General features: G+C 41.3%; 1 long non-coding RNA gene across 1 annotated transcript in view; it reads right to left on the bottom strand.

The window, feature by feature from the left end:
• Positions 1-346: 346 nt before the first annotated feature.
• The window catches only part of LOC141992903 (uncharacterized), a 37,565-nt gene continuing 25,984 nt past the window's right edge, over positions 347-11,927 (bottom strand). Inside the window, exon 4 of the long non-coding RNA XR_012640689.1 lies at positions 347-492. This is a non-coding gene — a long non-coding RNA (uncharacterized LOC141992903). The remainder of the gene's footprint in view (positions 493-11,927) is intronic.

Raw genomic sequence — 11,927 nt, 5'->3', positions numbered from 1 at the left:
TAATATTCTAAGATGTGTTGCCACAAATGTACAGTAGCAGCGTGATAAAAAGGATACAGAATATGAGTCTGGGAATAAAGTCGGTTTAAGCTTTAAACAATCATACATATACATTTTAAATAGCTATTTTAAGCTCTGTACATATTGCTTCAAATTCTAAGATTCTACTGGAGAAAAATGCAACACTCTGGAAAGAAATTTCATTTAAATCAGAAATATTGTCAATTCCAGGCTTTGACCACCTGACAATTAAATAAAACAAAGCATTTTCATAGCATGAAAGACTGTTAATAGTCCCGCAAAAAGGAAATTATTGTAAAAAAAAAAAAACACAACATACCTTATCTATCTAAAGATGCCAACAAGAATAATTGGAAGGTTAAGGAGGTCTTCTCTTGAGTGTTTCCTGATGTTTTGCCCATCTCATCAGGAATTTCGACAGAGGAATAAAATGGCACTCTGTCTTCTGGACAGCTTGGTGTTTGTCTTTGGCTGTCAAGCAAAAAGGGATACAATTCCACTCATCTGGAGAAGATTAGAATAGGAAATATAAGAAAATAGAACAATACGATGATGTCCCATGTTTAGGGATATAGTCCCCCCTCACGACAGGAGACTAACACAGCACTCCCATCCGACCTAATACATTATGTGTCATTCTGCTCATCACGAACAGACTATACCTCCTTATCAGCTATATCATCAACTTTCACAAATAAGGTTCTAACACAAGAAAATCCCAGCAACCTATCAAAATGATCCATACATCAATTATCTCTATTAAACGAAGGGCCCGATGCCACTTCCTGTAGTGCTTACTACCACAAATGACTACAGCAGGACTACTCATGGGATTAAGCATTATAACCCAGTAGTGCTTGCTAGATAAGACCCTAAGAAAAATCTATGGGAGCTTCACAAGACTTAAGGTTACAGTCATAGGTTTTTCAAAAGGATGGGTGCCCAGGAACATGAAAATTAATACATTTTAACATATAGTATTTCATATTAGACCGAGGTCTTCCCTTAAAACAAATAAACTGAGCCTGATTTTCCAGTCTGTTACATTTGTATTATGCTAGAGTAATTTCACTAGAGCTACATCAATATAGACTGGCATAAGAGAGTGGGCCCATAGCCAAAGTGCATTTAGTACTCAGTCACTACGTTATACTAAATAAAAGCTTACTGCTGCTGGAGATATAATTCCTAAGGATTCTGGATTGTCATATTTCTCCAAGAATTAAAGGGTTGTTTCACCTTGTTTAAAAAAATCCCCCCATTCAAATTGCATTTCTCAGCATAATCCGTTGTGCTCTGTGTATGACGTCACAGTATCATGTCCAGCATTCTCCATAGAACTGGCTCAGTGAGTTGCCATAACATAGCAGGGCTTCCTTTCCCCTTTGTCTTGGTTTCTGATTAGGTCCAGCCAAAGAAAATGGCTCCCTGCCAAGAGCACAGTGAAGGAAAAGGATGCAGGGAAAGTGCTGGTCCAACAACTGTTCCTTTAAGCCTGACTGAAATATTTCTGAGGAGAAACTAGAAAAAGATTCTTTTTAAACAGTGTAACAGAGTGTGCATTCAAACACACGCATGCACACACAAAACACATTCCCCCAGCCTAGACTAACTCTATTCCTATGGGGCTGCTGCATGTGATCAGTGGAATTAGGATCCAGGAGTAATTTTGCAACAGAACATCTGGGTCATGGCAGAAAAACAAGAATCTGGATGGCTAGGGGCCTGCCTCATAGATGCTGTAAGAGAGAACATAATAAAACTTATGTACTCACTGAAGTGTATTTCTGAAATGGGGAACCTCTGTCTTTAAATTATTCTGATTTGGAGCTTAGATCTGTATGAATTTCCATATTTGAGGAATTTGTACATCAGGCTCTACGAATGCGGCCTCTTGGAACAAACACACAGTGGATATGGTTTAATTTTTAGAAGTAAAGCAATTTGGAATTGCCTTACTCTCCCTGAAAGCCTACTGATCAGGGTAGGACTTCACAGAGTGCAAGTTAAGGTAGAATTCTATATAGTTTAGGTTTTTCTATAATGATCACCCCCACAGTATCTAAGGGTGTGGTACAAAGCCCATTGCTGTCAATGGGGCTTTGGATCAAGCTCTTGGTGCTTTTTGGCCATGTAAGACAAACCCATGGATACATCAGGCCCTAATTTATTCTCCATCAAGCTATTTTTCAAGTTTCTTCTACTACTTGCTCCCTTCTCCCAGATCACCAGTTCCATGGAACCTAACCACAATAAGAGATCCACATGATTGCAGAAAAGCATACGGAATGATGGTTGAGGGCCAAAACAATTGATTCAGCATCCTGATGAAGGGCAATCTAAACAAACGACAGCTGGAGACAGACACAATAGAGCAACAGGAAGTGCCACGGGTAGAGGCAGATGACAAAATTTGAAATTTGGAGGGAAAAAAGGTGGGGGTGGAGAAGAAGAAACATTTTTCACACTTTTTTGGGTGTGAAAAATATCTGCATGTTTGAACCAGGTCTCTCCCTGCACCAATCAGAAAGCAGCTATGAGGAGGCAGCCTATTCAGAGTGGAAGTTTAAAGAAATAACTGGAGGCAGCATGCTTTAGTTTAGTAGATAAACACTCCTTCAGATTACAAGTCTGATTTAGAAATGGAAGGAAAGAGATACACAGGCATGCGTAAAATGGAACTGAGCAAGTAACCAAAAGATGGAATCAAAAGAAATATCGTGAACAAATTAGCTTTAGATTAAAAAAAGAATTACAAAGAGTTACCACTAAAGGATTAACATCAATAGTATCATTAAACTGCTATTAAAGAAGATCAGGACAATTGGATGGGGAAAGAGGAAGTAATAAATACAAATTAGTGGGAATACGAGAAAATAAAAGATTCAAGGACAATAGAGAACACCAAGTTGTGGTCAAGTCTTGATGTGGTGATGGCAAGAGCAAGAAGTACAGAGGTAAGTGCTATCATTAATAATAATAATAATAATAATTCAGAAATGACACAGATCGTCATCATTACTTCCAGACAAAATGATACCTGTAGCCACATAAGTGCCTTCCAGCATAGGCTCATCATAAATGCAGGCTGCAGATGGAAGCCCAGCCACCAGGGATGCCAAAGCAGAGCAAAATGACACTAGGGCAATCCTATCACTCTGAAACAGCAGAGACAATGGTTACTGGTAGTAAATAGCTATGGAGAACAAAATCTTTAAGACCGTTTTCTTACATTTTGCCAAAAACTGAATATTACCAAGCCTGAAAATCAGTTTTAAGGGTACACTTTAAGAAAACTCAAGATATGAGAAAGTATGAAAAAGCAGTTACCCAAACAACCTCCCACTCCCATCTGCTACTATACACACTTACTGCCTCTTGTATGTATAATGGAGACATTCTGATGAAAGAGATTTTGCCTCAAGTTAAATTTTGTACATGTGTCTATTGAATGCAATTCCCCCACCACTTTAAATCTCTGGTGGATGAAACCACCTCATTTTTGATGCATCCCTTAAGAGATTGGTGGCCCCACATACAAAGTGGGCATGGCTGAGATTTTTGAAGCAGCTGCAAAGGATTTAGTCACACGCCTTTCATTAAAAGTAATGGAAGATGTATAGCTAAATCGCCTGCTCCATTTGGAAAATTCCAACTTGTGTTCCCATGCTAAGTCACACGGTATGACCATGATTTCAGGTTTGTGATCTGCATTCTTTTGGGTAACAATTGCACAGAATGTATGTGCTTTTTGGTGAAGAGTTGTCTTTTTCCAGTGATTGCACTTAAAGAAGCCAGAAGTAACCTACTGGCTTGCTGTAAAGACTTCAATTTAAATCAGAGGTGGGCAAACTACGGCCCGCAGGCCACATCTGGCCCACGGGACCCTCTTGGCCAGCCCCTGAGCTCCTGGCCCAGGAAGCTAGCCCCCGGCCCCTCCCCCGCTGTTCCCCCTCCCCCGCAGCCTCAGTCCGGCACAATGTTCTGTGCGGCCAGGAGGCGCAGCTGCAGAGCCGTGGCCTCACCTGGTGCTCTGGACAGTGCGACTGTAGCGCCGCCAGCCACCAGTGCTCCAGGCAGCGCAGTAAGGGGGCAGGGAGAAGGGGGGATTGGATACAGGGCAGGGGAGTTGTGGGGGGTGGTCAGAGGGTGGGGAACGGGGGGGTTGGATGGGGCAGGGATCCCAAGAGGGAAGTCAGGAAGTAGAAGGGGTTTCGGGGGGCAGTGAGGGGCGAGGGAGAAGAGGTGGTTGGATGGGGCAAGAGTCCTGGGGGGCAAGTCAGGAATGAGAGGGGGTGTTGGATGGGGCAGCAGGGGGCAGTCAGGGTTGGGGGGTCCAGTGGTGGTCAGGGGACGGGGAGCAGGGGGTGGTGGAGGGGGTAGGAGTCCCGGGGGGGCCATCAGGGGGCGAGAAGCAGTGTGTGGGGGGGTCAGATAGGAGGCAGGGGCCAGGCCACACCTGGCTGTTTGGGGAGACACAGCCTCCCCTAACCGGTCATCCATACAATTTTGAAAACCCGATGTGGCCCTCAGGCCAAAAAGTTTGCCCGCCCCTGATTTAAATACTAGACATACAATCTCTCCATCAACAAGAGTAATGTAATAGTAATAACCTATGGCTCTCACCGAGTGCTTTTCATCAGCTCAGTAGATCTGTATGTGTTTTACAACGGAGGTCAGCATCATTATCCCCATTTTACATATGAGAAAACGGGCACAGAAGTGAGGTGACTTGCCGAAGGTCACCTAGCAGGCCAGTGGCAAACATGGGAATAGAACCCAGTTCTACAGTGTGCTAAAGGGCAGCAGGGGGGCGGGGTCCTGGCTGCCTGGCCCATGCCTAGGGCTCCGCTTCTGGCCCCACTCTGTAGAGGGGTCTCTGGGTGGGCGGCGCTGGGCATAGGGATCTGTGGAAGGGTTGGGGAGCGGGGGCATGGTTCTCAACCTGAGACCCACAATGATAAATAGGTTGAGAACCACTGTCAAAGCTTCCAAGCTGTGTAGGGATGAAGACTGCTCCTTCTTAGGCTGTCTGCCACTAAGCATGTGCTTCTTCCTTTGCAGTCCTCAGACTGGACTGCTTCCTCACTGTGGCTCTTGGTCCTGGCCTCTTGTTCTCCCCATGCAGTTTCCTGTGTACAGTTCATCCCCTTTAGCCATCCACACTGGGGCCATGCACACTTTATTTTGTGAGCTCTGGAGATTATGATCAGATCTGCTTTTAATAAATGTTTCCACCAACATCCTGACCTCCCTCTTAAACAATCAAAAGCAGCAGTCCTTACTAAACCCAACAGATTAACGTTCATTTTGTGTTTCTTAATAACTCTATCATGACATGGAAAAAAAGCAACAAGCTACGAAATTGTTCAGGAAGCAAGATCATTTCCTTATTCATTCCTTTGTTGCATCTTCTCAACATTTTGTCCAATTTACCTCAACATTTCCAGAGGGGGAAACCAAACAAACACATCCTAGCATAAAATTATGGTTCTGAAATTTGAGGTGGATTGATTTAGCATAGGTGAAAACTGAATATATAATAAAAGGCTAACTCCAACCTTAATTATGGACATCTATCTTCTCTCCACAATAATAAAGAGGGAGAAATACATTCAGTCAGGTTAACTATTGCATGACAAAAAATCTTTTTACTTAAAAAGAAATTGAGTAAGTGCAAAGTATACCCAACTTGTGTATTCAAATCCCACTGGGGATGCAGATACATTTTATCCATTGTACAGATTTATTAAAACAGCAAAGAGCTGGACTCTCATCTAGTCATGAAAACAATCATTTTATGCATTGGTTCCCTGAGTCTTTTTTATTAGTGTAACTAAACAAAGAAACTAGAACCATAGCAGGCACTCAGAGATGAAGCACGACTTGGATGGCTACTATGTTCTTTTCACACTTAAAAGTGAAATTCATCCTTAAGCAGTGAGCCAGCACATGACCCCTATTTTGAGTGCTTAAGTGAGACTTTCGTGGTGCACAGGCCTTGTGCTGATCCCCTTCACAGGGGTCAATTTCACTCATAATGAACCAATTTTACTTAGTACCTTAAGAAAACATTGCCGAATTAATTTCCTTTAAAATTGTGTGATAAGCAAAGACCTAAACCTTTAAAACAAATAGTCTCTTTTAGCCAGCCTAGATAATCAAACTCTTTCCAACAGCGTTCAGAATCTTTAACTTGGATACAGAGTCTAATATTTTGTAACTATTGTATTTTGAAAGTGTCAGCTCTGACTGACATAATAAGCTGTAAGCATAGAGCCTAAAAAATTCCATTAAAAGTTAAAGTTTCAGTCCAATAAACAAAGGTATATGAGGTAATGTATCTACAATTCTCAATCACAATCTCTTTGATTATGGCCTATTTCAACTAGTGTGATCTATAATGAATGTATTGGGTTTTGTGTTCATTCTGTAGGTACAGCCAGTGTATCTCTGCCCTTCCTCCTGGTTTGCTTGGTAGTTGTGGAGCCTAAGGGAGGGGTGGATTAAATTGGAAAATATAAATAACAAATCAAAAATTAAAAATTGATTGGATAAACAATTTCCCTTAGTCTGTTTCTTAATAAGTGATCGATTTTTTGATCAATATTCATTATTTCCCAGAACATACCAAACTGTTTATTGAACAAATGAAGGGGTAGAACTACAATGACATGAAATCAAAAAGGTGAACCAATTTCTTTAATAACATGGGTTGAACAGTCCATCTCATCTTACTTGGTGTTCCACACTGCATCACTTGACAGATTAGCCCTTTTATTTAAAAAAATAAACCAACCAAACAAAAACTAAACAAAAAACCCTACACTAAACTACAAATTAAAAATTCAGGAACATGGAGGATGAGATTTATTAAATATTGGCAGTAATTTGCATAAGAAAGCATGTGTGGGTGTGTATGTAGGCATACACCAATGTGCTGATTTGCACTATATTTTTATATGCAATTTAAGAGTTCCTTCTTTTCGGAATTTTTTTGTAATCTTTCTCACTAGTCTTTGTTACCCTGCAAACACTTCAGATTTTGAAATAATATTCACATGAGTAAAACATTCACAAAGTTTTCAATCACGTAAAATGTATTTCTCTAATAAAGTTTTCATTCATCAATATCAGATTCAGCAGCACATACAAACTATATACTGCATCCTGACTACATACATCAGGTTATTTCATATTACTTGGTGTAACATAAAATAATCTGCCCTGTTGTGGTAGAGACTTACTGAAATTATTTATTTCCCTTAAGGTAAAAGTTATGTCCTGTCTTCATTTGAATGGAAGAGGAGCTAGATCTTTCAGAGCTTTAGTCATGCTTTAATTATATGAGTAACCCCATTGCCTTGAATGGGTTTATCCATAAAAGTAAGCGTTTGCAGGATCAGGCACTATGTTAACAACATAGACCCAAATCCCATGAATACTGGATCCCAATAGGAATATTCGCCCGGGTTCTAGTTTGCAGGACGAAGGCTATATAAAAAACAAGCAAATCAATTAATTTTTTCTGTATTGTATAGACAATACAGGAGACAGGAGCAACCAACTACCAATTATGCCCTTCACAAAACACCAATTTCCACTCAGGGGTAAGAACGAGTATCTACCATTTGTGGTCAATCATAGCATACATGATTCTACCTGTTCGGAAGAAAAAAAAAGTGTGCCTAATCAAGAAATATTTCTATATAACTGTCAATATTTGTAATGGTCCCTCGCTTTCCCATGGGGAGGGAGGCCTCTCAATCCAGTCCCATCTGGCAGGACAGTCAAGAGCCTACAATAGGGATGGCGACCAATAGTCACTGCCAGGTTTAAGCCCGGGTTTGGGTGGCTCAAGCTGTCAGCACTTAAACAGAGTCTATAAGTGAGCTGGGGGCCTGGGCTTCAGGAGGCTCAAGCAGCCAGCCACAAAACAGTCTCAGGGGTGGCTTTAACCTGGGCAGAGCTCAGGCAGACAGCAAACAAACAGTCTATGGGTGAGCTGGGGCCTGGGCTTGAGGAGGCTCAGGCGGCCAGCAAGCAACCAGTCTTAAGGCTTGCTTTAGCCTGGGTGGGGCTCAGGCAGACAGCAAAGCAAACAGTCTGTACGGGCGCTGGTAAGGGAGGCTCCTTCTTCCGGGTTAGAGCTTCCTTGCACAGTGTAGGGAGTCAGCCGCCCTGGGGTGAGGTGGCAGGGGGACGCAGGCCCATCCTACTCCACCGCGTCCCAGCCCAGGGCCCTGGCAGGGGCAGGAACGGCTCCCCCTGCATTGGTGGGGATCCAGCCGTAACACGCTGACTGAGCCACACCTGGCTGGCATCCGTGGCTGCCCCTGAGCCACTTCCTCTCCCCGGCATTTGGTACCTGTGGCCTCCAGGCCTCTTCCAGCTCTTCAGGGTACATGGCGGCCGGCACTCTGGGCCAGTCCTCGTCTGCATCTGGGATTGGGAACAGCCAGGCGTAGGTTCCCCTCTGGAATGTTGCAGAACAGGCGGAGTGTCCTTCTCCTCCACAGGCTCTGCCCCAGCTGTGCTGCAGGGCTTGCCTTTTATGCTTCCGGCCAGGCCCCGGTACTTCTGGCGAGGGGGGCGGGGCGATCTACGCTTGGCCCTCCAAGGGGAGTGTAATGGTCCCTCGCTCTCCTGCTCGGAGGGAGACCACCTCAGCCTCACTACAATATTCCTTAGGGATTTTTCAGATCTGATATGTGGGTCCCATACATTTGTTTCTTCCAGAATTAACTGCATGGGCATCAAAGACCTTTCTACCATATTATTCTCTCTCATTATTATTATATGCAGCTCTTACATAATGCTTTTCAGCAGTAGGTCTCAAAGCACTTTACAAAGTAGGTCAGTATCATTATCCCCATTTTACAGATGGGGAAATTGAGGCACAGAGTGGCAAAGTGACTTGCCCAAGGACACCCAGAAAGTCAGTGCCTCCCAGTGGTTTTACTAGACTCTAAATGTGTGCACCAAATAATTAAATGAGAGCAACTCAGTGAAAAGCAACAACTGGGGAAAAGCTTGTTAAAGGATCACCAAGTCCTCCAAGCTACATCTCTGTGGAGTCCCACCAAAAGCAGTGGCGCTCTGCATGGACATAACGGTTTTCTCATGCTTGTAGGATCAGGGCTTTACACATCATCAACTCCATGTGTATGTACATATGTATGTATATTGAAAACAATTTTTTTTCCCGCAGAGACACAGCTAACATTGTGCAGATTGTCTAACTCAGTCACTATAATGGATTTGATTAATTTTCTGTAACATATTTCAGCAATATCTGGCAATGAACAACCATGTCAGGATAAAAAATTTCCAGTACAGTCATATTCTAAAATGTGTTAATTCATTAAATGAACTTTCAGCTTCCATAGTCTCACAGATTTTACATGTTGAATAGTCACTTAGATACACATTTGTAGTGTAATGTGTTTGTTAAAAGTCCAGTTCCCTCTCACTAACTTGAATAAAACATTTGTCATTTTTCACTAGTAGAATGCTGAATTTCTTTAAGTGGCTGTTAGTACCATCATCTTCCTTCTGGTATAGGCAAGAGGCAGCTATCCCATCTTGGAACCGAAAGTGAGGATGTTTACTTTCCATGAACTGGCCAGAAGATGGTGCTGGAGAGCAATCAGCAAGTGTTGGCCTTCCTCTTTTCTATTTTGATGACAATAATCTTATCCATAACAGACCCCATGCTCCTCAGGGCACCTAATTAGATTGTCAAGTAAGGGTCTCCTGCCTAATGCCACCAACATGTTATATTTTTAAGATAGCATAGCAAGTTCAAAGCATTGTTTTACATCCCACTCATTAGATTAGTCCCAGGTTTCCTGTGTAAACGCATTACATGCAGAGCACTTTAACTTCCGGAGAATTATTCACTCTCACATGTCTGCTACAGAAGCAAGTAGCATGACATCAGTTTTGGTAGTGATAAAAATCAAACATTTTCTGGAGCCATTATTGTCTAAAATGTTAATGCAGTTTACTTTTTTAAATGTGATCGATAGCTGGGGGGAAAGTGCCCATAAATTACTAAAGGCAAATACCATTCTATTAGCACTCAGGAGATTTTGCAACATTTGCCAGTCTGTGTTTTGCTGGAAAAAAAATTAATTTACTGAAAGCCTAGGGTTTTATTTATTTATTTAGCTAGTTACCTGCCTTTGTTTTTCTCAGTAAAAGAGATATTTTTATCATGAGTCATTTAGGAGATGTAATTCTAATGTACTATAGCTATAGGTTTCAATTAATGTTCTGCCTCTGACAGTCTTTATGCTATATGTTTTATGAAATCATTAACTATTGTCATGTTCCTATTATGATACCATTAGGAAATAAAGAGACTTATGTAAATGGAGATGTAAAAGAAATGTATGACAGTTACTAGGAGCAACATCTGTGCACTATCATACATGCTTACACTAATTTTCTAAAGATTGTTCCATTCATTACAGAGCATTGTTCCTTGCTATGGCACAACCCTTATTTCCATGCAGTTAGGGATTGAAGCAAAGAGAGGGTAAATGAGAGCCTAATCAATACCACTTTTCATTTAGCTTCTAATGTGCTGCCTTTCCCTTTCTTTTGCTCATGCACAAATCCAAAAAAGATCCTGACGTTACAGTCATAAAATGTAATTCTTCTGCAGAAACACAGACAATAATGCTTTCTGTATTCAGGCGAATTGCATATTCTAATGGCATTTGGCTAAATTGAGTATGGATTTAACATCAAAGGCTTCATGAATTTTTCAAATGAGATATTAAAGTCAATATTTCAAGTGAAAGATATTTCAATTTAGTTGCATACACAACAATAAAAAACTTCTACAAGGCAGAGATACTAGTGGTTGTGGCAGTATTAGTTCATTCAGGAAATTATTAGTTTATAAAGAAAATCAAACACAAGGTTGTGATATGGCAATGACACTGAATAAGTTAGACTAACCAATACGCATTAGCATACTTTATCTCTTGCAGTCTGAAGCAGAACTTGCCACGAGCATGTTCAGTAATCAAAGCAGGGGTTGGTTTGGGGGGCGGTGTTTGGTTTGTTTTTTTTTAAACACTACCCAGTCCTACTAATTCATTACTGTAATATAAAGCACATCAGAGTTTAAGATCTGCATGTACTTCTGCTGTTGGATTGTTGGGCTTTATTTCTATTTGTTTCTTGCTTTGCTTTTTTTTTTTTTTTTTTTTTTTTGGCTATTGACTGAGGAACATGTCCACACACAGACATGCAAAGAAAAACCTTTAGCACATCTTATGTGAGTCATTATTCCAACATGCTTTATATTAACTCCCACTGCTGTGGACATGTGAACATGAGCAATAGCACATACCATATGTGAAGAATGTGTTACTATTAGACATTACAAAGAATGATTAGAACCAAGCAAACACAATGCCAAATTATTTATATGGATTTGTGTGAATTCCAATCTGCTAGGGAACATATTTCAGAGCACAAACTTAATGATAATCTTATGTTTGCCTCTGGCTGGGATGATTTAGTTGGTGTTGGTGCTCCTTTGAGCAGGGGGTTGAACTGGATGACCTCCTGAGGTTTCTTCCAACCCTAATCTTCTATGATTCTTTAATATAACCTGAGAGATTTCCATTTTACAAGACATTTCATATTTCCTACAGTTCTGTGTAGCATGTGTTAAGAGTTCAGGAGAGATTTATTCCTATTCCAAGGTACCGTGGCAAGGGGGAAAGGTGCCAGCACCATCTTGACTGATCAAGGATGCCAGCTGACCTTTACAATGCCCCTGATCAATAATTTTGCAAATTTCAAAATCACATCAAACTTGCACAAAGTAGGAACTGTCAGTTGTATGTTCAGGAACAAACTCTGCATGTTCAGTGAAATGCCTT

This window comes from Natator depressus, chromosome 8 (assembly GCF_965152275.1).
Source record: "Natator depressus isolate rNatDep1 chromosome 8, rNatDep2.hap1, whole genome shotgun sequence".
NCBI classification, from domain to species: domain Eukaryota; kingdom Metazoa; phylum Chordata; order Testudines; family Cheloniidae; genus Natator; species Natator depressus.
This window is presented reverse-complemented; position numbering and strand designations above follow the sequence as displayed.